This window comes from Tasmannia lanceolata, unplaced genomic scaffold (assembly GCF_043159265.1).
Source record: "Tasmannia lanceolata isolate RefF3 unplaced genomic scaffold, GAP_Taslan_0.1 ptg000012l, whole genome shotgun sequence".
NCBI lineage: Eukaryota > Viridiplantae > Streptophyta > Magnoliopsida > Canellales > Winteraceae > Tasmannia > Tasmannia lanceolata.
Window position 1 is genome coordinate 31,055,227 of NW_027518689.1, and position 8,098 is coordinate 31,063,324.

Sequence of the window (8,098 nt, forward strand, 5' to 3'; positions counted from 1 at the left end):
CTTAGCCTAGCACTTCGAAATGGCAAAGAGACCCTGGTATATCTCACAATGGTGGAATTTACTTCTTCTGTGGAGTTTTCTTGTTTGCCTTTTCTTTGGAAATCTTGGTAGTCTCGTCTGGGCAAGTGCATTAGAAAAGATCAATGGATTTTGCGTCATTGTTAAGAGTGGGGGTACTTATATTAGCATTCTTTCCTGGTCTCCACATTGGGTTCAGGGATCTCCTTTGTTGGCCTGCTTTCCTTCGGTTTTAGAGTTCCTGTCCTCAGGGATCAGGCTATGACGGAATGCTTCTCGAGCCAACCCCTTCCCTTCCGGCCTTAGAGTCTTCGCAGGTTAACGGATTTCTTCTTCTTTAGAGTCAGTCCTAGAGAGTTTAGGAGTCAGTCCTACCATCCTAGGGTTTAGGAGTCTGTCCTACCCCTGTAGGGTTTAGGATTCTGTCCTATCCCTTCATAAAGTTTGGGGTTCCGTCCTCCCATCTTTCGGAGTCAGTTTTCAGCATAGGAGTCAGTCCTTCAGTCTATCAGGAGTTTATCCTATCATCATAGGGGTTAGGATTCTGTCCCTCCCCTCATCAAGTCATGTGATTTTGTCCGTTCCTGCAAGGTATAGGATGCTGTCCAACCCTTGCAGAGTCGTGATTCTGTTCACCCCCCCCCGCAAAGCATAGGATGCTGTCCAACCTTTGCGGGATATCAGGAGTCTATCCTCCCCTTGTGATGATAGGATTCTGTCCTCTTGTGTCAAAAACATCAAAAAACATCTGAAAAATCAAAAATCTCAAAAATCTCGAGTCATTAGAGTGTAGTTAGGAAAATCTGGTCCGAACTACGGATGGCTTGATCCCTAGCTGAGGGGTACGTAGGCAGCTCAGGCGTGCGGCTGGCATCCTGAGTCCAGTCACCCTTTCACCATTTTTACACCATTTTTCATTCACCTTTTTTTCATCACCATTTTTACACCCTTTCACCTTTTTACACCCTTTCAGCTTTTTTTCATACACCATTTTACAAATATTTCTCACCTTTTCGTCCGAACTACACTGGCTTGATCCCTCTCCGCAGGGTATGTAGGTAGCTTGGGTCCACCCAAGTTCAGTCAAAACTTTTTAATAAATATTTTCAAACATTTCAAAACAAAAGCAAAAATGGGCAAGGATGGTGATTGCCAGGTCACTCGGAGCCCTCTTTTCATTCCATTTCCGGTTTTCATCGTGATTTTCCGGTTTCCATCGGTTTTCTGACGTTTTATCGGGTTTTGGGACGGGCGATGACGTAGCGTGGCCCCTTTACAGGGATTGCCCTCGCTGAGCCCAACGATAGGTCATGACGATCGCGAGACTTTTCCGATCTTCAGCAGATTAGGATCGCCGGGCTTGATTCCTTTTGAATCGCCCTCTGAGCCTATCGTGTGTTCCATCTTCTTTCCCCTGGCATTTTTTTTTTTGGTTCTCACATGCCGTTGATTTTTCGATTTCTTACTTTTCTTACACCTTTTAGCTTGCTGTGTGCTTATCTTAGATTTCTCATGCATTCTAGTTTGTTTGTTCTTCTAGCGTGCGATCGATTGCCATTTTCTTAGTCTTATCTCTTGCATAGGCTTGCATGCTAGTGTGTTTACTTTACTGCTTTGATTGCTTAGCTATAGCGTTTATTCATTCGTCTTAGCTTGATTATCTGTCTAAACTTAGATATTTGCTTTCTATATCTCATTATATCTGTCATTATCTGCTTAGCTCTAGCTATGCATGCGATTGTTTATTGCTTTCTTAGATGTGATAAGTTAGGATTAGATGCGATGAGTTAGGACTTGGATGTTCACTTTCTTTGCCCATCCCCGGGTCATGCATGCTTAGATAGACGTTTTCTCGGGGATGATTGTTCCCATTTCACATAATTTTTGCCCAAAACTCTTCAAAGTTAATAATAAATGGCATAAGAGACCAGGTGCTTGCACTTGGGCGAATTGGGGGCGCCTAACCCCTTCCCCATTCGTCATCAGGCACGGACCCTTTGTATCTCTGGTTATCTGTTGCGACAGAGCACAGCATGGGATCCAGGGCCTACTTCCTTGGATGACGACTCTTTCTTTGTTCGAGGTGCGTCTCGAATCCGGGCTGGTCCCCGAATCGAGAGGTATCTCACTTTACATCGTCGCTCATGCTGTGAGGGGCACTCTTTCGAGAGTTCCTTGGTGGAGCTCTCCTTCACGTGGATGATCCTGAGACTCGCGTGGGGGCCCGTCCCCCCGCCTCTCTCGGATCGGGGTCCACAGGTTCCTCCAAGAAAATGCACAATGGAGGCGCCCTTTACCCCTTATTTTGCAAGGGCGCCCCTGTGAATCTAGCATCCCATTCATGAGATGTCCATTCTAATATGAGTCGAGTTTTAAAACACTACAATAAATTGTCATATATTTCTGCAGTCCTTAGCAGCAGCTTATCCAGCCTGGATTGCCTTTTGATGGCCTGTCAAAAGTTAGAAAATGCACAAAGAAATAGCTTGTTTTTGTGTAGTCCTTATCTCATTCATGAGATGTCCATTCTATAATAAATTTTGCCTGAGTAGAGTTCTAATATGAGTCGAGTTTTAAAACACTACAATAAATTGTCATATATTTCTGTAGTCCTTAGCAGCAGCTTATCCAGCCTGGATTGCCTTTTGATGGCCTGTTAAAAGTTAGAAAATGCACAAAGAAATAGTATGCAAAAGGAATAAAAAATTTCCCAAGTAAAATTGTTTCCCTATTTTTAGGGCTGCAACTCGGGTCGGGCGGGTCGGGTTTTGGAGAACCCAACCTTACCCGAGAAATATCTCGGGTCGGGTCGGGTTTTTTTTCGGAAAACCCACGATTTCCAAACCCGGCCCTACCCATGATAAATCTCGGGTCAGGTCGGGTCGGGTCGGGTCGGATTTTTTCACGTTGACGCAATTTTTTAAGGAAAACTCTTGTCTGGCAAGGCAACTCAACTCATAGAAGCAGAAATTACGCTTACATTATACTTGAATCAAACAATGATGTAATTACACTCACATTACACTTGAATCAAACAATGCTGTAATTACAATCAAACAATGCTGAATCAAACACTTGAATCAACTCAACTCATAGAAGCAGAAATTACACTCACATACTATAACAGTGCGTGCGTGGGTTTTCACTTTTAACTTTTAACTAACAATAGAAAAAAAATACATACTATAACTTATGTAACTCGGGTCGGGCCCCTTCAAACCCGGGTCGACCCGAGATTCATGCGGGCTTTTGGACGCTCAACCCGGCTAGACCCGAAACTCGAGAAACCTGAACCCAACCCAGGCTATTTTCGGGTCGGGTTGATGTGGGTCGGGTAAAACCCAGCTCGAGTTGCAACCCTACCAATTTTCAAGGAAAAGTTCAAATTTAATAGACCTTAGAATTGTTTCCATAATATCTTTATCCTAGAACCAAACAACTGCTAAATGAATAATTGTTAGTGTATTTTCAAAATAAAATAGCCTTTGAAAAGTATTTTTTTTTTAAAGTACCTTTATTTTGAAAAAGTAGTTGCTTTTTAGAATAGAGAATAAAGTAGCTTTGACTAGATAGTCCCACATCGGTGAGGCAAAAAGTAAGAGAGAGGTTTACATAGCTTTTACCACTTCTCTCTATTACTTTAATGCACAGTGGACTTTAGCCATTGGGTGGACCCGCAGGACGGTGCAACGCACCATTCGCGCACGTACGGCGTGGGCAATGGGCTATAGGGTGCTAGTGGCGCATGACCGCTTCGTCGAAAGGAGCAATTGGAGCACTTAATGTTTTCCAGTTTTGACCTGGACCGTTCATTAGATCGGCCTCGGGAGGTCGGTCGGGTTGGGATCGGTCAAGAAGCACGGCCTGAACGGCTTGAGGGCTCAAACCCGAAGGATGACCGAACCGTCGGTTTGAGGGCTCGGACCCGTGGGATGACCGAACCGTCGGCCCAGTGCACTCCAACAGCTAGTGTGGTAGCGGGTGCGATCCGAGCCGTCGGATCATGTGTAACGGCTAGTGGTGATCGGGTATGATGATGATCGTTGGATTGTGTCCCATTGTCCCAACGATCATGGGCCCAGAGGGTGCGATCCACACCATGGATGATTGATCTAGCGGTTACGGGGCTAGAGGGAGGTTTTACACAAACCAACAGTCACTCCAGGATTGATCTGGACCGTAGAGTCGCGATGGGCGCGATCTAACGGCCAGAATCGAACCCGCTCTGAACAGGTGCTCTATAAGGGTGCAAATGAAATAGAAAGGGTGCCAGAAACTCTATAGAAACTGTAGAATCGGTCCATGGAAAACACAATACGAAAATACACTTGTGAGACTTCTATTTAGACAATTTTCAAAGCAATTTTTCTCTTGAAAGCCTCCCTAAACTACTGTTCCTAAATTACATTCAACTATACTGTTTTTTGCAGAAACAGTAACTTGCATCTCAAATACTTGTTCCTTCCAAAGGTGATTCTTGGGTTTGTTTCCGTTTTGTGCAAAGCATCAACAAACATCTTGGTGGAGATTACGCGGGGCTTCATTGTATCATGGAGACAAATTCGTGGTACCCCTTGCACACTTACTGGTGGGGGTAAATATTGTCTTAAGGAAAGCGACATCGCGCCTTGAAGCATCTCTTTTCTTCTCTATTTCCCATCTTCACAATAGACATTTCCAACAATAATTTCCAACAATAATTTCCCATGGCTTAAAACAGATTACTAACTTGTAGACAGAACATCCATTTCCAGAGTTATTGCTGTTTGGGATATGAGGATTTCAAACTATACCTTTGACGAAACGATAGTGATGTAATGAATATGTAAAGTAACAGCAGTAACGAAACAAAGTAGTAAAGAGTGACTTATCGATGAGTTGGGCACAATTATCAATTTGTTGTCCTTGAGACAAGTATCGCCCCCCATACGACAAGTCGATATGCAGATTGGGTATTCTGATGTATGTCTCCAAGATTCAACAACTCCGCTCCAGGGGATGTGCACTCACACTACCTAGATGCCTAATGAACACGCATATGCAGCTTTGATCAGAGAAGAAGGGCAACCATAAATTTTGTAAACAGCGAGAAGCAGAAAAAGGAAGATGAAAAACTTAGAGAGCATGTTTCTGTTCATTTTTCTCTCAGTGCAAAAAGCATCTCTTAACAAGACTCCCAACAAACACGCTAGTAATTAAAGGACATGTAAAGGAAACATTCCAGAACGTTTCTTAACAGGAAGAAAAGATAAAGTTGCACCTGTTTGGTTATTAAAACTAAAATAATATAAAAAGAAAAAAGAAAAATAAAAAACGGAAAAGAAAATTTTACTCACACAGACAAGCACGCCATGTCCACTAACCGGCCCGATGGTGCGCACACGCTCGTGGTAAGGATTTCCCATCAAACTCAATGGTTTTTTCTCTAAGGATTCCCAATCTTTAGAAATTCAACTCCACATTCCCTTTTCCCTTGAGTTCCGCAGTTAAAGAGTTTCCATATAGAGAACACTCTCATCTTCGACCGGTACATATGTCGAGAATGTGCCTTTGTCTTTGCAAACATGCCTTGTAACACCTGAGTCAATCCACCATGCATCTTTACCTTCGAGGAAATTATTCTCGGATAACATGGCAACAAATTTCTCCTCGTTTCCTTGACTGTTCGACTTTTTATTATAATATCGACATTTTCTTTTGTAGTGGCTCGGTTTGCCACAATGGAAATAAGCGCATTTACGTTTCTTGTTCTTTTCAGAACCCTTTTCTTGATGTATCTTTCTTTTCCAATTACCTTTTTAAGATGAGAAGGGGGATTCAATCCCTTGACATTTTCCACCATATGGATTTTAGAGGATAGAGGTGCAAGCTCTTCTTTGTTGTCTCAAAGCCTAGATTCTTCCTCAACTTAGAAAAAAGTCTAACGTCTTTCAAGTTGGTGGTAATTTGTCAATTATCGAAAGAATGATGGCAGTATCATCAAGGTTAACCCTTTATTGATGCACTTGACTAATGATATGTTGGATCTCATGGATTTGATCTACTACCAACTTATCATCAATCATTTAATTTTAAAAATGGCTCATAACAAATTTTTTGGCCCCACCATTTTTCGAAAGATACTTCGCCTCCAAAGCCCTCCAAAGCCCACCCGCCGATTCCATGCCTTGATAAATATTGAAAAGTTCATCCGTCATTTTATTGAGGATGTGGCCTTTGCATAGGTAACCATCTTGATCTCACCTCCTTCTCCTACAGGCTTGTTGAAGCGTCTCATTTTCAACATCCGCCGGTTTTGGTGTAGTAAGAACATACACCACTTTGAGAGTAGTGAGAATGAAGTGGGCTTTCCTTTACCATTAGTTGAAGTTGCCTTTGTAGAAGCACTTCAATTTGACGAAGTCTTGGGTCATTTGCTGGACAAATTGCGCCCAGAAGATCTACAAACAAATATCATCTTAAGATTTTTGAAGAAAATACATTGGATATGGTGGGAAATGGAATGGGATGGGAAGCTTCAAGGCTCGTATTCCCTTTCCTTAAGACAATATTCACCCCCAGCAGTAAGTATACAAGGGGAACCACGAATTCGCCTCCAAGATACAACAAAGCCCAATTTTTTCTACACCAATCATTTGTCGACGTTTGTACTAAACGGAGGCAACCCCCGAATCACCTTTGGAATAACAAATATGTCAGACACTAGTGTATATTTTTGTAGAAAACAATACACTAGAATGAAGTTTGCACCCGATCGGCTCTTGATCATTAGGACACAACGGAATGCAATCCGACGATCCACATAGCATCCGATCATCCACTAGCCGTTACATCATGATCTGGCTCTTTAGATCGCACCCGCTTAATCGTTCCTCACGATGATACGTCGTGCGAAGTGCACAGTGCGCCAAAAAGTGCCACTAGTGCCCTACAGCCCACGACGCGCCTGTGCGTAAACGTGTGCGGACGGTGCATCGCACCGTCACCCTTTGCCAAAACCCATTTTGCTACAAAGCAAGAGCGAGAAGTGGGTAAAGCCTTATATACCTCTCTTCAACTTTTTAAACTTCCAACGTGAGACTATTTTCCTAAAGCACTTTTACTCTCTCTTTTCAAAAGCAACCACTTTTTTTACAAACAAAAGCATTTTTCTTTTAAAATCTTTTTGAAAACACTTTTATTTTGAAAATACACTAACAGTTTCTAAATTCTATCTCTATCTTTTATCATCGTGTGTATCTATTCGTGAGTGTGAAACTAACAGACCTTGTAACTATACATATAAGGCATGATTCTTCTGTTGGACTAATTATCAAGCAACCAACCACAACTAGTTGGAGTTGTCATCTTCTAATTGGGGTGGGAGTAGGATTTTTAGGTTGTGATGGGGTATGTATAAAAAAGCAACGACCAATTGGCTGTCGACACGTGGCCCTTATAGGGCCCACCACGAATTCGGCACCTGCCCAGGGGTAATCCGGTAATTACCTGAGAGTAGGTAAACCTAAACCCACAAATGGGCCGACACCTGTCCTGGGGTAGGTAATCCAACCACGCCAGGCCTCCCTCTATAAAAGACCTCTCAAGGCTCAAAGCAGGGGGTCATAAATTCTAAGGGACCACTCTTAAAGCTTTTTGGCTCTGCACTCCTGCTCATACTGACTTGACTGTCGAAGGGCCCGTCCGGAGCAACGACTCCAGGTTGGTCGTCTGACCTCGTGCGCTCTTGTGCAGGACTCAATTCCTTCACCTCAGCTCCTCGGGTCTGCCAGCTCAGCTCACACGTCACTATCGTATCTGTTACCGATTTTAGGCCAACATCTGATCCAAGCGCCTCCCCAGCATCCCCCAAAGGCCCCACGACCTGTACAGGAAAGGTCGAGTGCCCACAGGGGAGAGCCAGCGCGCCCTAGTGGAAACCGGGCCCACCACTACACAAGGCGAGTCCATCATTCCAGAACTAGGCATGCCCACACAGAGCCTCGCCACCGCCAGAGGTCACGATCTCGTTCCGCGTAAAAGCACCAAGCCAAGGAAGACCGTGCGCTGCGGGAAAGATCCCGGCATCATCGAAGGAGTC